The sequence below is a fragment of the Callithrix jacchus genome, chromosome 1, assembly GCF_049354715.1.
Source record: "Callithrix jacchus isolate 240 chromosome 1, calJac240_pri, whole genome shotgun sequence".
NCBI lineage: Eukaryota > Metazoa > Chordata > Mammalia > Primates > Cebidae > Callithrix > Callithrix jacchus.
Window position 1 is genome coordinate 9,625,243 of NC_133502.1, and position 19,503 is coordinate 9,644,745.

Below are 19,503 nucleotides of genomic sequence, written 5' to 3' on the forward strand. Positions count from 1 at the left end.
AACAGCTTTCTCAAGGCCCTCACTTTAATACAGCGTGTCAGTTGCCACTATCTATAATCAGGAGGCCTGGAGGTATGTATAGGTTTTCCCCAAATGATTTAAAAGTCTGACCTCTGGCTTTTTTCTAAGGCATTATTTTGCATCCTTCCACTTGGCAAAGGGTGTTAGAAGTGATTCTAAATGTGGTTGGAAACACATTTATAGTACTCTGCAAATGCAATCTAATAACCATATTACTCACCAGTTTTGGAAAAGAAACAAGTATTTTATAGAGCGATGGTTATCATCAAAGGAACAAAAAACCCTTTTTAGTAGAATTTTAATATAGGCTTTCCACCATTTATAGCATGTACTAGATATCACTAAGATTACACTATTATGGGTGTCTGTGGTACTTATAAAGCTGAATTTGTCAAAGAGAGTAAGACTTTCATTTTCTGTTGAGCACCTGTTCTCATCTTGCATTTTCAGAGGCAGTCAGTGAAAAGTCAAAGGTTTCCTTTTTCTGGCCCCTTGAGGAAAGAGTTGCCATTTGACAACCACAGCCTGCTTTTCTGTCTCTACATGGAATTTGCTATGGCCATATGGAGTCATTCCTCTGAACACTGATTTCTGCCTCTTGCTTTTATCTAAGGGTGATCTGCAAAAGCTTATTTTTATCAACAAACCACACGTCCCACTGGTTTGAAGAAACCAGTAATTTAGTGGAATTTATAGAGATACATACCATTCTATAGAGTCATTATATTAAAAAAAAATCTATGCAGGAAAAGAAAGGGTAGCTTTTGCAGGGAAAAACCAAAGCATGTGGAAATCAAGACGATTACAGAAAACCAGTTATCACTTCAGTGCCCAAAGTGTTTACACATATGCTAGCTGTCTGTCTTATAGAATTAGGCATGTGAAGAAGAGGCTGTGTCCCAGATATTTGCCATGGTTTCTGATGGTTTCCGTGCCAACAGTAGATTATTGTAGTGTGCTAGAACTTATCTCTTTCTTCCCCAAACCACCAGGGTGCTTTACACATCTCCTACGTGGTACTTAACTCTGTAGGTTTACCTTAGGTAATTCCTTGTAGCCATGCACAAGTTTCTTAATAGTCCATCACAGAAGAAATAAAACAGAGTAGCTGTCTTGAGGCAGTTGTGCCTGGCTTTGTATACCTTCAATCACTTATTTACTGTAATCAATACATATTTGTTGATGGATGGGTGATTGGGTTTATGAATCCAGTTTTAAGTCAAAAACAGATACGCATAGGTTGTTCCGAGTGCCTTTTGTTGTTATTTAAACTATTCATGGGATAGTTCTTAGGTGAAAATTTAGAATGGGGGTCAGGACAATATTTCTCTTTGCCCTTTCAGTTCATCTGTGTGTGTGATTTCTATGCATGATATACATCAGTGATTTGTATTAGACTGCTTGAATAGCTAGCGTATTACAAACATGAATGTAGTTTTGTTGTAGGTTTTATTTTTTTTTTGCCTAGAAATTTATATTATTCTAGGAGAAAAATTTCTCACTCCTTTCCTCTGCTACATAATTTCTCATGGTTTCTGGAATTTTCTTTTTCCAGTACTAATAATGGAGACTCAATTTCTTGAGTACTAAGTTATGTTTACCATAGTTTATTTTGTAACCAGAACAAAATAAAATAGTGTAGAAATCTAAAATTATTAATGGGGCATATGCTTTCTGCTAATCAGATTTATCTCATTTAAACCTGTAACAATAGCAATACATGTCAAAAGATATAAAGGGGAGAAAAATCTAAGATATGAACCTATCAGTAGAAATACAAATGTATAATTTTTAGAAAGCATTAAAACACAAAAATCATATTAAAATCTTTTTTGAAAAAATACATGCCCAAGTGGCTATTTGATAAGTATACTACACTTTCAGTCTTGACTATTACTTTAATGTTCACAATGTATGCTGCTGTGTGTATTTTATTATTCAAAATGTACCTAGAAAATAAACCAGAATAAAGCAAATCATGCTGATGTTATTATGTTTAGTAATGTTTTGTGCTGTGAGTCAACTTCCAGCAAAGATTTTTCTCATTTTACTTCAAACGTAGGTGAGGTTACTTTGCTTGGCTTTCATTCTGTATATCTCTATTAACATCTGAACCTCAGAGAAATTACCTTTAAATTGGCAGTTAGACCTTGGCCATACAATATGCTGACTCTCCTTCTTCATAGTCCTTCATCCGTCAGAGAAAAGATTTGCTCAATCAAGTCCCCCTGCAAAAATACAGCTCTAGTCACCAGCTGTTCAAGGCAATGGATTGAAACAGTTGAAAGACTCTAAGAATTTTGTCTTTATACAATTTATTTAAAATCAGTTGCTTCTTGAAAACATATACACTTTGTTCATTAACCATTTATATATACACACACACACACACACACACAATGCACACACATATTCTATACATACAATACATATACACATATATACACACAAAAATACATTATGAATATAGTCTGTGTGTGTGCATAGAGTATGTGCATGTGTACGTACACATATATAAATGGTCAATGAACAAAATATATGTTTCCAAGAAGTATAAAGATGGCTTAGTATATCTGTCATACATATACTATATATGTCTGTATGTGTATATAGTGTGTATACATATAGTGTGTGTATATTTTGTGTGTATGGTATGTGTATGTGTGTGTATATAGTCTATGTATATAGTGTATGCATGTGTGTATATATAAATGGTCAATGAACAAAGTATTGTATGTGTTTTCAAGAAGCATAGAGATGGCTTAGTATATTTGTCATACACACATACACGCACACACACACATCATCGATACATACACAGTTATATACAGATGTACACACTATACATACACACATATATAATGTGTTTATAATGCATGTAAACGTTACACATAGACACACATATATAGTGTGCGTCTATATATGTGTGTCTATATGTGTGTGTTTATGTATAGTGTGTACATGCATTATACACACATATGTAGTGTGTGTCTATGTATAATGCATGTCTGTATATATAGTGTCTACATAAAGTGTGTGTCTATAGTGTGTGTGAGACAGATATACTCAGCCATGTCTGCAATTTGAAGAAGCTTATCTATAATTCACCTTCATATTTGGTCTAGAATGAACATATACATGAGAAGCCCAACAAAAGCATTCCAAGAATATTTATAGTGACAGTTCCTAACTAATGGCTAGCAAGGAAATGATAGCATTTTGAAAATCAGAGAGCTATATTTTTACATAACCTTTTATTACTTTTCTAAATCCTATTCCATGAGCTCATACAGATTTAATAATCAGGAAAAAGGTAGATATTTTGTTAATATGGATCTAAAATTGGACACTGCCGACATGTGATCTCTGTGATTTTGTAAATACTTATTTGACTATTTTAAATTTATTTTGCCATTTAATTACACAAATTATTAATTAGCAGTAAAACATACAAAAAGTCACCCATAATTAGAATCAACATTTTTGTGCATAACATACTCTTTTATATATACAATGCCCATTATTTAATCACATGACATAGGTATAGATACAGATATCAAGAGACAAACAGATAAATACAAAATAATTCACTCTTCTGTAATCTGCTTTCTTCATTCAACAATGTATCATTAACTTCTTTCCATTTCTATATTTTAGAATCTAGATTGAATGATGGCTCTTAAAATCTGTACAATGTTTCACTAAAGAGATGTATTCTTCATAAGCTACTCAGCCTCTCCAGCACTTTCATAATCATGTACAAACATGTTTAAACATATTTATGACTGTTTAGGGGAAATTTCTAAATATATTCCAATTTTCCAAAATTTGGAAATGCAAAGGAGAAATATCAAAAATGTATACTGTTTTAAAGTGTTTAATGCATATTGTCATATTGCCTTTCTGAAACATGTGAGAAATACCCAAATTTTTGCCATCACTAATGGCCATTAAAATTCTTTTTTTTAATTTTTTTTTTATTTTTTGAGATGGAGTTTTACTTTCATTGCCCAGGCTGGAGTGCAATGCCACAACCTCCGCCTCCCAGATTCAAGCAATTCTCCTGCCTCAGCCTCCCGAGTAGCTTGGATTATAGGCACCTGCCAACACGCCCAGCTGATTTTTGTATTTTTAGTAGAGATGGTGTTTCACCATGTTAGCCAGGCTGTTCTTGAACTCCTGACCTCAGGCGATCCACCTGCCTCAGCCTCCCAAAGTGCTGAGATTACAGGTGTGAGCCACCATGCCCAGACATTAAAATTCTTTCAATTTTTGACAGTTTCTAAAGTATCTTAATTTAATTTACTTTTTAAAAAATCACCAGTGATGTAGAAATATCTGAAACAATGTATTAATGCCTCTTTTAGTTGTAATAGAAAATTAAGGGATTACAGGCCTGGAATTACAGGCTAAACCACATGTTGGCCAACAAGGTTCTTGTGTTCAAGTTGTCCAATCAATATTAAATTCAACTAATATTACTGCTATTCTGCTAATGCTTCTTCAACTCACCCACAAGGATTTCCTTATACACATTATCAAATGCCGCGTTGAAATCCATTTCAGGTGGGAAAAGGATTATTTGCAAAAATCAGAAGATCTGGGCTTTCCTGTCTCTTCCACTGTGACTGGCTGTTTAATTCCCCTATTGAAGTTCATTGCCATCTCTAAAATATAAGACTTCTCTTAATAAATTTTTTTCCATCATCTTTCAATTTTAGCAGCAGAACACTTCAATCTATTTTCCAAAGTCCAGGATAAACCTCTTACACAAAAAAAACGGTTTTCACAGTTCTTTCACCTTTTCCTCAGTTAAGGACATCTGTCCATGTGCAGCTCATCTAAATATCAGTTACTTTAGACAGGAAGACAAACTCCATGATGGTGCTTATTTGGTGCCCTAGACAGAAAGAGAAGTGCAACACGTACCCTATGGTCACTATGATGATATTACCTTGAGTGAGGCTCACTTAAGGTAGTATCATTATAGTCTCACTCTCATCCAGGCTAGAGTGCAGTGGCCTGATTTCCACTTCCCGCAACCTCTGCCTCCCGGGTTCAAGTGATTCTACTGCCTCAGCCTCCCAAGTAGCTGTGACTACAGGAGCGCAACACCACGCCCAGCTAATTTTTTGTATTTTTGGTAGAGACGGAGTTTCACTGTGTTAGCCAGTATGGTCTCGATTTCTTGACCTTGTGATCCGCCGGCCTTGGCCTCCCGTAGTGCTGGGATTACAGGTGTGAGCCACCACTCCCGGCCAATAATACCTCTTTAATAATAAATTGATTGATATTTTTTGTTTCTTCGGGACAACTGTTTGCTGCACATGGTTTTCCTCAGATTTCTGGATTTGGGGTTCCCTTCAGGAATTCTTGTTTGGTCTTAATTCTAACATGCTGCTTAGCCCCAGGACATAAATTTCAATGATATGAATATTACAGGCTGTAGTTACTTCAGCCTGTGAAAGAATTTTAAGAGAGAAATTCTGCACTTGATTTGACTATGGGCTTCATCATGGGATTAAGGTGTATATGACCTTCCAAGGTGATGGTATACAAAGAAGATAATTTATTTTGTTGAATTATTAACCTATTATTTTGTAAGTTATTTATAGTTGAAAGTCATACATCTCATTTTATGTTCATCAGACTACTTATTTTCCACATATGTATTACAAACTAAAAAAAATGAGCATGTAAGAAATGTATGCTATGTATTTACAGATAGCCAGGTGAAACAATTTTGATCACAGTTGAAATAACACTGTTCCATGCTTTATTTAATATTTACTCATAGCTCTGAGTTTGTTTGGCCATTGACTCTTATTCAGAGAAGATTATTGGTAGTGGTTTTCCCTCAGACTGATCCACCTTAACCAATGGATTTGTAGCTGTTATGTAAATTCAATAGGTTGGGAAAGGAAAATGGCCATCAAAGGTCACCAATTTATATTAATGCAATAGGATTTGGGAATGCACATAAAAATTCAAATTGAGCCCCTGTTTTTTTTTAATCAACTGGTATATAAAGTGATGTGTTATCTTGGTTTTCCATTTAAACTCCCAGTTTTTGATTTATGATTATATTATTCTGAAATACCTATTTCTCAATCATTGAATAATATTTTAAAGTTACTGAATGCATGTAGAGTGGTTTATAACCTTCCTAATGTTGAGAGAAAGCCACTTTCTTCTTTAAGATGTATCCTTTCACACCAACATCTTACAGCAATATATATAATACATAATATATTAACATACAATATATATAATATTACAGCAACATATAAATAATAATAGTACTGTTCACACAAGAGTTTTTAGTACGAACCCTGCATGAATTTGAGGCTGTGCTGGGCAGTCATTTGTCAGGCTTTATGAGGTAAATAAGTTACAGAAATAGAGGCACATTACAAACATAATGATTCCTCTAGGAGTCACTTCATTCGGGCTATCAATGTGGTTAGACTCTAAAGAATTCTTGAAATTAAATGGAAGCCTTGCTTGGGAACTGATTCAAGTAAAAAGAAAAGCAACAGAAATGTATTTTAATTTTTAGTATTTTTCTTCCTTTGATATTTTTTAACACCCCATCCCACTGTCAACTATTTCAAGGCAAGTGCTTTTATATAAACCTTGATATTTTCCAGTGTTGTTTAAATTGGATGATACCTTGTTTTTGTTATTTTAATGAAGCCAAATAATGAATCGGAACATTGCATGCCACTTAAAGATAATGTTATGGAAAAGTAACCTGCCATTACTATTCTGCAAGAAATAATTCTCTGTTACAACATAACCACCCACAGGTATGATCTGATGGATGGATTCAGGTTTGATTTTTGTGCCCAAACTTTTAAAATCTTACCAGATGCTTTAAGAGATAAAGAGTAGAATGATGGTTACCAGAGGCTGGGAAGAGCAGCAGAGATCAGGGAATACAGCAGGGTTGGTTAAAGGGTACAAAAATCCAATTAGAATAGAATGAATAAAATCTAGTATTTCATAGCTTAATAGGGTGACTCTAGTTAACAATAACTTAGTGTATATTTAAAAATCACTACAGGCATGGAATTGGAACATTCCTAACACAACGAAATGATAAATTCTTGAGGTGATGGATACCCTAATTGCCCTGATGTGATCATTACACATTGTATGCTTATATCAAAACATCACATACACCTCCATAAATATGTAGAACTATTATATGGTCATAAAATTATGACATTCTTTAAGACGGCTTTCTGGGAAGAAAATATTTCCCGTTAAACTTATTAAACACATTTTCCCTTCAATAGACATAGATAAATACTCTATAGTAGAAAAAAAAGATTAAGCCATACAGACTTTTTTTCACCTCTGACTCCTTATAGAAATAATCCCCATATAAGCTGAGTCTTAAGTAAAACACAAGAAACCACATTTTTAACCTCCAAAATTCTGCTAGATTCAGACCATTTCTGGTTTGTTGATGAAATCAAATGACTACTATAAACTTCAACAAGCAAGAAGAACAAAATATAGTCTCCCCAAATGTAAAAAATAAAATTATTTTTTGTCCAGAAATGGATAAAATATGTGTAGCAAAAATGTAGTTTGATATGTAAATGTTATTTTTCAGAATCAGAATAACAATTACCTATATATAGAATTATCATTTAAGTTGAATTTTAAATAAGGCAGACAGACCAATGTATTACTGTTTTCTCTTTTAAACTTTGTTGAGTTGCTTTTGAAAGAAACAAAATGTATGTTTCCTGTTAGCCTGTTACTCATACATCAGGTTCATTTCATGTGACTATCACCTGGCCCAGCCATCTTTTTAAATCACCAGAAAAACTGAGAATTTGCCATGAATCCTGGAAACACCAAGAGAAATACATGTAAAAATAGAGAGATATAAAGCAGCTGTAGACATCTGCACCTACATCGAACTTTTTTTTATAGCTCATAATCAACTATTGAGACCTCAGAGTGAGGCTGGATAGAATATGGGTTTAAACCTCACTTTTTTTTTTTACATTATCTTACTGTAAATTATTATTCCCACAAGTATTCATTCCCTCTGTGTGTGTATGTGTATGTGTTTTCAACCAATTTTTTTTAACACAAAGCACACAAAGGAGTTTTTAAAAAAAAAAAAAAACTAAAGAAAAAAGGTGGTCCTCATAAAGACAGAGAGATTGGTAGTTACCAGAGGCCATGAAAGGTGGCAGGGAAGAGAGTGATAAAGAAAGGTTGATTAATAGATACAAGTAAACAGTTAGATAGAAGAAAGAAGACCTGGTACGCAATAGATCAGTAGGGTGACTATGGTTACCATTCATTGATTACACATTTCAAAATAGGAGAGAATAATTCAAAAATTTTTTGAAGCTTTTTTGCTTATTTTAGTTTTGTCTTTTACTGTTTTCATTTAAGCAACTAAATATTTGTAGATACCAGCCAAAACATTATCTTCCATTGAATTTCATTTTTTAGAATTTCTAGGGTCATAAGTAGTTTCCAGTATGCAGAGAGGTGATTATAAAATTACAGAAACGTTTTAACTTACTTAAGTCAGGGTTCTCGGAAATTACAATTAATTACATTAGCCATCACTTGCAAAGCCATTTTCTTTGTATAATGTTATTTTTCATATATGTGACAAACTTATTCAACAATGCTTCAACTGCTTAAATTATTTTTGGGAATATTTCTTCTGAAACTGTCTGCAAAGATATGACTAAACCATAAAAAATTACTGTATCTTCACCAATTTTAGACAAAATTATTATTATTTTCCTTCTCTCTCTTTTTTTAAAATTGTACTTTAGGTTCTGGGGTACATGTGCAGAACATGCAGGATTGTTGCATAGGTACATACATGGCAATGTGGTTTTCTGCCTCCATCCCTCCATCACCTATATCTGGCATTTCTCCCCATGTTATCCCTCCCCAACCTCCCCATCCTTCACTGTCCCTCCCCTAGCCCCCCAACAGACCCCAGTGTGAGACGCTCCCCTCCCTGTGTCCATGTGTTCTCATTATTCAACACCTGCCTATGAGTGAGAACATGCAGTGTTTGATTTTCTGTTCTTGTGTCAGTTTGCTGAGAATGATGGTTTCATCCATGTCCCTACAAAGGACATGAACTCTTCTTTTCTAATGGCTGCGTAGTATTCTATGGTGTATATGTGCCACAATATAATTCAAAATTTTTTAGCAGAAAGAGAAGGTAAATGTCTAAGGTGTTGGAGAGTCCAGCTACCCTGATTTGATTATATAAATGTATCAAATTACCACATGTACCACAAAATATGCGTATCAATAATAAAGAAAAATCAAATGAAACAATTCAATATCTTTAAAAAGCACACAAAAATTTAAAATGTAACTACAGCATATACCAATTAATAAAGGACTTAAAAATCTAGCCTCTTCAGATTCATCATGTAATTTTAACTATATCTTTCTCTTAAATATTGAAAGCATATATCCATGTGCCCAGATATATGACATCCCTTCTTAAATGGTGGCACATCTAGCATAGGCCCCTTCAAGATTGACAACAATCTGCTTTGAGACACTAGTCTTCCGTTCCCCCGATCTGTTAAACATTACCCACCAAGAGTGAGAGACTTAGCTGTCAGATGACTATATGTGGTACATAAGTGATGTCCTCAAAAAGTGCCTAACAGATGACTTTGCCAAATTTTGTTCATTATCTCTTTAATGTATTTATTAGTTCACATATTTCACTACACTTTCCCAATTCCCTACATCTATCCTTAATTTGCTTTCAGTCATATAATCTAAAACTTTAGTATACATTTCACAAAAATATGAGGAATACAGGAAGCATGAACAGCCAGATGGCAGCTGGGAGAGGTTTTCTTACCATCAGAAATATTGTTTATTCATTTACTGTAATTAAAGAAAAATACAATTGAGCTTTCAGACTGTCTTTCTTGACCTCTATGTCTGAAGCAAGTTTCTGAATATTTGGAGATTAGTGACTGGCTTATTGGATCATATAGTCACATTAATAGTCCTTATAATGATATAAGTTTGAGTTCAGTGTCCATTTATTCATTCGGCATCACTGTACTTATTGTTCACTGTGTTTACATCGTAATGGCACAGTAAATACAGCAGTGAGGAAAGCAACACAGTTCCTGCCTCTATGGGCTCACATTCTAGAATAAACAGACATAAGCAACTAATGATAAATGCAATCATTTTGCAGACAGAAAAATGCCATGCCACAGGGAAGTATATAAGGATCAGGAAGCCACAGTTGCCTTGATGATGTTTACTTGAAGATCACATGGATGAAACTGTGTGTGAAGCCTTTTGTTGTTTAAAGCATGAAATGGAATCTAGTCCTTTACCTAAGCAGATTAATCAGCAGACTGTAACATTTGATTTAGGAGATTCTGAAGCCAGCAGCATATTCAAACCAATTTCCAAAGCTTATATACTTTTTCCAAGTATCCATATTGTGTTTGTTTTTTGTTGTTGTTAAGGCAGTTAAATCTGTTGTCTAAATATTATCCAAGGGACATTTTCCTCAGCTAAAAACCAATGAAATTGAATAAGTTGTGAAAAAATATGGCCAAGTTTTATGTAAGAAAGAGTGGGATTAGGCAGTACAGATGACACAGAGAAGAGCTTAAGGACAAGCTCAGGTAAGCTCCAGGAAGAGAAAGGCAAGCATTGCTTGGAGTGAAAGAAGTTTCTGCAGTGAACACTGCATTTTAATGTTTCTGGACACAGCAGGATTGGGAGATATATATCCTATATAAAGATATAAAAGCAAAGATATCTATATATAGCTTATATATTAAGCTATATATATCTTTATATATATATATATACACACACACACACACACACTCAAATATATATATGTCTGCTAAAGTTAAATATAAAGATATATAGGTAGCTATATATCTTTGCTCTTAATCTCCAATACTCATTTTCTAGTTTATCAACACCAGAGTTTCCCAGAGATAAAAATATGAGTCTTACATTAGCTCCTTTTTTTGATGGAAAGGTACAGTTTGAGGATCCTACAACCTACTCTATAGTAACAAGCGTGGAAGTTTGGGGAAGTTCCTCTTAGATGACAATTTATCTATGATTCCATCTAATCCATTTAGATATAGTTTCCACTGCAGTGGGTATGGGGAGTTTGTGGCAAACTATTCCAAAAGAATTGGCTTCCTGATCTTCAGAGACTTCAAGCAGTGCTGTTGTATTGTTCATTACACTAAATAAAAGTCCTTCATCCCACGTTTCTTTACCCCTCAGCTTTTTGACATAATTTATGGGCTTTAATGAATTCTGGGCAACCACTCAGATTCATTCCTTCACTGTCAGTCATTCGGCCATTTAATCATTTCTTCTTTCATTCAACACATAATCTTGAGCACGAAATATTCCTTGTGTTTAGTGTTGTGTAAAAGGCACTTCACAGGGTCCCTAACACGGAACTTGCCAAATGGTAGACAAATAAGATATGTCTGACAAGGAAGTTAAGTAATTATACACATCAGTTAAAAAAGAATAACTCAGATTTCTTGGCTAAGATCAGTGTAAGTTGGAGAGGTCAAAAACAAAAGTCGAACCAGAGCAAAACTTAAGCAGAGTCTTGAAGGATGGGTAAGAAGAGAGAGTTGGATGGAGGACAAAACGAGGAAATTCCATGGAGAGAAAGACATTTGCAGTGAAACTTGAGTCTGGCATATCCAGGAAAGAGATATCAACAATATAGTATGTAGAACCTGGAATATGAGAGCTGTTTAATGAAGAATGAATTAATGTATGTACATAAACAGGAACTAGAAGAAAATTTGGAAAGGAAATGGTTGGCAGTACAATTTTAATGAAGAAGAGCTCATAAACAACATGACTGACAGAGAGCTATACCAAAATAAAAAGGCCTGAAGAGGTTATTTCGTGTATGATTCAAAACAACCAGTTTTCATCTGCCATCAATTTTATTTGTGTCTGTCAAGGTCTTTGAGGAAATGGAAAAATCAAATTATTTACCTAGTGAATATAAATATTAGGACAACATGGTTTAATTAAGGAATGTTGATCAGGCAATTGTGCTTTGAAAACATGTTTCGGATTATATGGAAGTTACACGTTAATCAAGTAGTTTGGAAAATAATGAATTAGATAATTATGCAGGTTAAATCATACTGTCAGTCTCTCCTAGCCACACGAATGCATCACTTTTACTTCTGAAAATAATTTGTGCACTCATAACAAAATTTCTCGGCTTCATCCTTCAACGATGAGTCTGAGATTGCTGATGAAATTTGTGTCCTAAATCCCTCTTTATTTTACTGAACTATCTGTATGATTTAAGCACTTGATTTTTTTTAACTGACTTAAAAATCTTCAGTATTCAATTAAAAATTATTATTCCGTTAACTCTCAGACCCTAAAGAGAATGGATGGCTTCATGAATCACAATTAAGTCTTCTAGTTTGGGGCACATAAAAAAAGCCAAACATTTCAGTTGGCCTCTTCCATATCTAGCTGATTTGCTTTAGTGATTCATTTTTTATCTTCCTCACAATTTGACTCAAATTTATGGGCTGACTTTCAAATGTTGAGTCTCTAAGGATGTAAATTCTGTAGCCAGAGACCAAAAATGACATGGAAACACAGGGTAACACAGTGTGTCTTTGGATGAAAACACACATATGTTGTCTGGACCCTATTACCGTTTTACAACTCTTATATAAAGAAATCACCAGATGTTTAAAAAATAGAATGCTGATGAATCTTTTATTCTTCCCTAACCTTTATGTTTTTCTGCTGCAGTTTAATTCAGTAAGAGTTATAGTCAAAACTTACTTCTTCAAAGAATTATGCTGATTTTCCTCACAAAGATTTTGTTAGCAGAAAGTTTCTTTACATGACATTTGGAAAAATTAGGATAGTGTATGAAGAAGAATGCAGAAGAGGTATGAATACAGAAAATTATGAGCAAATAAAGATGGTGTATGAAAAATGAATAAATACTTTTTAAAAATCCACTGTAAGCTAGATTGCAGTTAGCAAAGCATCAGAGAGGAATCTCTATTAGGAAATTGTGAATATTATTTTAAGGGAAGGAAGTCTTATATGACACAGTTGTTTTTTGTTAGATAAGGCCCAGCTGGTCTATCCAGTTCTTGCTTATAGCTAATGGAAAATACTCATTCTGATCATTTTCTAAAATTCCTATTCTACATATGTACTCACAAAAGTAAAGAGATATACTTTCCTGAAATAGAGATCTGTGCAGACTTTTTATATTAATATTTGCCGTTTAAAAAATGATGATCAATTGAGAATGCCCAACAAAGGATCTCAATACATACTGATTTCTATACTTAGAAGTCCAGCTTTCCAATTATGCAAAATATACACTCTACTGCAGAAAAACTGATACTAGGATTGTTTCTTTGTAAAACAGGGCAAGTAAAATAAAACAAATAAAAATTCATGTATTTCTAAATATTTCTTCATTTGGATATTTACAAGTATTTGTGTGATACTCTTATTCTTGTGGTAATACCTCATTATTTTTTTCTTTCAACTGAACTGAAGTTACTTTCATAATGTTATGAAAGGTTATAAGGGGTAGAAACTGGAGAGAAAACCTTGATAACATTACTGTTTATACGATATTTTTCAGTATTTTTTAATACTGCTTTTGTTGTGAAACCAATCGCTTAAAAATTCTGAATCGGTGGCTCAAGCCTGTAATCCCAGCACTTTGGGAGGCCGAGGCGGGTGGATCACGAGGTAAAGAGATCGAGACCATCCTGGTCAACATGGTGAAACCCCGTCTCTACTAAAAATACAAAAAATTAGCTGGGCATGGTGGCACGTGCCTGTAATCCCAGCTACTCGGGAGGCTGAGGCAGGAGAATTGCCTGAACCCAGGAGGTGGAGGTTGCAGTGAGCCGAGATCATGCCATTGCACTCCAGCCTGGGTAACTAAAGCGAAACTCTGTCTCAAAAAAAAAAAAAATTCTGAATCGTCTGGATAAAAACTGCGTAGAGATCCCCTTACCAGGTCAAATAAGACATAACCTTTTAAAAAAAACTTAAAAGGTTTTTATTGACACATAATAATCATACATATTTATGGAGTACAGTGTGTTTTCATACATGTATATATTGGATAAAAATCAAATCTGGGTAATTTGGCATGTCTATAAATTACATTTATAATTTATTTGTTATGAGAACATTCAAAATTCTCTCTTTTAACTATTTAAAAATATACAATACAATATTGTTATCCACAGTCACTCTACTGTGTAACAGAACACTGGAACTTATCCCTCCTGTCTAACTGTAACTTTGCACCCATTGACCAGTCTCTTCCTATTCCCCTTCCCCTCTCCCCTGCTTAGCTTCCTACTCTATTTCATGAGAACAACTTGTTTAGATTCCATATGTGAGTGAGATCATGTGATATTTGTCTTTCTGTGCCTGGTTTATTTCACTTAACATAATGTCCTCTAAGTTCTCACTTAACATATGTCTTCTAAGTTCATCCACGTATCTGTAGATAACAGGATTTCATTTCTTTTTAATGGCTGAATAGTATCTCATTGTGTATATATACCATATTTTCTTTACTCATTCATCCACTGGTGGACAGACACAGGTTGATTCCTTATCTTGACTGTTGTGAATAGTGTCACAATAAACATGGAGGTACAGGCATCTCTCTTGCACTGGCTGCACTTCCTTTGGATCCATAGCCAGTAGTGGGATTGCTGGATCATATGGTAATTCTATTTTTAATTTTTTGAGGAAACTTCATCCTGTTTTCTATAATGGCTGTACTAATTTATATTCCCACTAACAGTTTACCTTTCTCCACATCCACCAGCACTTGCTGGTTTTATATTTTTGATAATAGTCAGTGTAACAGGTGTAAGATGGCATTTAATTGTGGTTTTCATTTGCATTTTGCTGATGATTAGTGATGGTGAGCATTTTTCCTAAAGCTGTTGTCCATTTGTGTGTCTTCTTTTGAGATATATCTTTCTAGGTTTTTGCCCATTTTTAAATTGGATTATTTGGGGGTTTTTTGCTATTGAGTTGATAATGCAGACATAAATCCACACACCTATAGCCTACTGTTTTCCCACAAAAAGTGCCAAGAACATACAATGAAGGAAGGACAGTGTATTCAATAAATTGTGCTGGAAAAACTGGATATTCACACAGCTAGACCCGTATCTCTCACCACAGGCAGAAATCAGCTCATACTGGATGAAAGACTTAAATATAAGACCTTAAACAATAAAACTACTAGAAGAAAACAAAAGGGAAATGCTACATGACATTGGTCTGGGTGAGGTTTTTGTTGGATACAGACCCCAGAAGCACAAGCAACAAAAGCAAAAGGAGAGATCAATGGAATTACATACATCAGAGTAATAGGTCTCCTTTTGGCTGATCTTTTTCAATGGCCTAAACAGGTTCCTTTTTCTTTTCACTTCCTAGAGTAACCTTATGGTTTAGACCAATATTGTTTTTTCCTGATGTTTGTTACCAGTAATTTTTCTCCTTCCGTTTGTCTAAAACTTTCTTTTCTTATACTCTTACTCTGCCGTAGAACTTTCAGAGATATCCATCCAACTTCTTGCAGCAGGGTCAACTGCAAATTTTTTCTGTTTTTCTTAATGCCCTTTCATTTGAAAATGTGTCTTGCATATGTTTTTTTCCAATTCTTTGCTCAGACTATATATTGTAGCATAAACTTTAAGAGCATGAAAGATCTGTATTTAAATTTGCTCATGTTCTTCCACATGAACAAATGATTTAACATCTCTGAGCCTCTGCTGCTTGCTTGTAAAATTGGGGATAAATATTAATGCAAACAATATGTTATGGGGATTCATGCAGATGAGGCATATCAAGCCCTTAGGACAGAGCTCGGGACCTAGGAAGTTTTTCACAAGTCGTAGCTTTAATATGTCCCCTAGTCTCCCCACCTTGCCCCAACTGTTTTCTAAATTCCTACTCATCCTTCAAAGCAAGTTCATTTCCCACATTCTCTGACCCTTTATGTGATCAGATATTAGTGCCAATCATTTGGCTTGTACATTGCCTTTCACTGTGTGTAATATCATCCCCCCAGTGAAATCACAAAGAAGAACATGTCCTGTCCTTTAACACTATGTCTTGCACATTTTGTGTTGATTAATAGATTAAAGTGATACATGTCATAACAGTTTTTCGGGGTTGTCCAAGCAGAGAATATGGATGACAGCAGTCTGCCCAAACAGCTGTTACAGGATGAGGTTAAGTGCAGTGACCACAGGAGGTTTATACAAACTACCTCAGAAAATGGAATACAGCCACAGAATGCTGGGCGCTCACCATGTCTGGCAGATTATGGTGGTGTGCCGTGAGCAGAAATGGGACATCTTATTTTAAACAAAGACTTTGGATAGATTATGAGGTTCAAGAGTAAAACTGTAGACAGAAACAAAGCTTATTTACAAGTAGCAACTGCAGCTGCAAAGGAAAAGATGCATCTTTATGAGAACCTATTGTAGGAAGGGTTGCAGGTTACAAATTCGTCTTTAGTGGCATTTACAGCCTCAAAGAGCTCTAGCATTAGTAATATTATCATCCACTAGGATTATAATATAGTGTGCAATGATAGCCTGTTATGATCCGTCAGAAGTGGAAAAACTAAGTTTTATTTTTAGAGCAGTCCAGTAAAAATATTACACTCTCTTGGAGCACCAGCCTGGGCAATATGGAAAAAACTCATCTCTAGAAAAAATACAGAAAATAGCCCACCATGTTGGTGGATGCATGTAGTTCCAGCTACTAGGAAGGCTGAACTGGAAGGATCACAAGCCAGGAGGTCAAGGCTGCATTGACTCATGAGCATGCTACTGCACTCCTGCTGGGGTGACAGAGTGAGACTCTGTCTAAAAAAAAAAACCAAAAATTAAATATAATTGTTATCTCTACTTTTAAATTTATGTTAGCTTTTCTAAGCATTTTCTTTTTTGAAGGGGGGGTGCTTTCCAGATTGAGGGAAGCTTTGTATTTTCTCTCTTGTTCATTGTAGAATAAGTAGGGATGATTATTTATTTAGAAACTGCATTGCATGGTGGGGAAAAGCACCTTAATGCTGAAATTTAGAGGGAATTGGATTCAAATCATAGCTTTGTCTCTTACTCTATATTCTTAGACAAGTAGTTTAATCTTAGTAAACCTCTCTCTGTGAAGCCTCATAGGAAGCTTTCAATGCTGTATGAAAAATGCTCAGAATTGTGCCTAACCTGTATGAGGCATTTGGGAAAGGTAACTACTATTATATGTGATTAATAAGAAATTAATTTTGCAGTCAGTCATAATGATTAAAAGGCTGGCATAAGTTACAATTTCCTGTAGTTGTCTTAGAAATCACAGCTTTCTAAATAGGAAAGGGTAGGTTTTCAGGTCAAATGCCTTATTTGTTCAACTTACATCTGCTTCTGCATGAAATATATGACTGATCAGAACAGTCCAGAGGATAGGAGTTAATTTAATGAATAAATATGTTTTGGAGTTTGGTTTTACAACACCAGAGTCTGGCAAAAAAAAAGCAAACAAATTGCTTTCTCTCTTTGGAATTAGGTGAAAATAACCCAATTTGAAGGATCAGGTTTTAATTACGAAATGAATGAATTCTACTAAGGGTTCTGAATTCCATGTTTGGTCAAGACTGACAAAGATGAAATAAGCAGTAAAAGCACAGGCCAAGAGAAAAATAGTGAAAGCCTGAGATAAAGTACCAAGAAGGTCTATAAATGGTATCACCCATTGACAGTGGTGTTGCAAGTCATATTTGTCTGAAAGGATATCTGAAAATTAAAAATCAATGAATCTTAGAATAAATACTGACTTTGAGTTATCTGAGACATGTTGCATTAGAAATCTTTGGTTGAAAGTAACAGAAACCAAATTTTTTCACTTCAACAGACAAAAGGGGAATGTATTATAAGGATGCAGGGGTGTTTCACAGAACCTCAGTATAAGAATGCAGTCTGGTTCCTGAACCCACAAAAAAAAAGTTGGTCTTTCTCATTCTCTCTCTCGCTCTGTAGGTCATCTTCCTCCTTTCACCCCTGGTTTTGGCAAATCATCTTCATCGTTTACTCAGTTATCCTACTAAAAAAGGCCATAGCTGTAGATTTTTCATCTTCACCTGCCAAGAGACCAGCCCTCACTATAACTGAAATTTTCCAATCCCAAACTCTCAGAGAAGGCACTCCAAAATGTTCGCTGCATATACTGAAAAGTTTATTGTATTTGTGAATCAAATGATAATGCTGAAATAGATGCTCATGACACTGTCTTACAGAGAGTCATTCATTTTCAAGCTTGTTACCCAATGGTCCAAAATCCAGTGATCATTGAGATACCACCAAGATTATCATTATACATCACACAAAACTTTCCACTGATAATACCGTTTTGTATTGAATATTGTGTTATCAGATACTTAAGGCAACTGAGTCACCATCTTGATGTCTTCTTTATATAGAAAAGCATTCAGATTAAATTTAGAGGTAAGAAATAGAAAATACAGTGGGAGAAGAGGTGTATTTAAGTAACTTTTATATCCCCAGCCCCACCTGTCATTTCTCTTTAGGTATCTTTGCTCCTCTGAAGAGCATTCTCAACTTAATAGCTCTAATCTACTCAGATGTGAACACAAAGGTGGATGAAACTCTCAGTGAAAATGATGAAGGACTCTTTGGTAGCTTTTACAGACTCAAAGAACTGAGTCTAACAAGGAATTTGTTTTGTTAACTAGTAGATACATATATATTCTCTCTACTCCCCTATTTACTAGTAATGTATTTTGAGTGCCTGTCAAAAATGTATATTCAAAGATGTAAACATGTGAACATAAGAGCTAGAGTTAACTTTTCAAATTTTGTCACAGTGATCTGGTGAGACTAGAGATAGAAGAAACTTAGTAAAAAGAATTAAATAATTCATTTTTTTTTAAGAAAAAAAATCTTCAAATTTCTTGTGGGAAATTTAAGTTTGAAATGATAAGTAAGGTCTACAATCCTTCAATTATTGAAAATAAATACCTCCAAAAAGAAATGTGCCTGCAGATATGCTATAATCCTTTTTCTATGTATATTCCTTAATAATAAAATGTAACAACCAAAAATCCACTTATTGGTCTAATAATCCACTGACCTGGCAATTTTGTTGACATAATGTGGGTACAAAAACAGAAATTTTCCCTTCCATTTTCAATGGGATCCATCATAGTTTTATTCATATTGTTGTCTAGCTCCAGTTTTTTACCTAACATTAAAGACACTTGACCTGTACTCCTTTTTAAGTTACTTTATTTTGAAATAATTGATAAATGATCTGTATTTTTAATCACTTATTTTTGAATTACAGTTTTGTGACTGATTGTTTTAATCAGTCTACAGACAG

The 19,503-nt window shown here is 34.5% G+C and overlaps 1 protein-coding gene across 2 annotated transcripts in view; it reads left to right on the forward strand.

Annotated features, from left to right (window-relative positions):
* The window catches only part of GPC6 (glypican 6), a 1,188,890-nt gene that overhangs the window by 659,597 nt on the left and 509,790 nt on the right, over positions 1 to 19,503 (forward strand). The gene's annotated exons all lie outside the window — the stretch shown is intronic.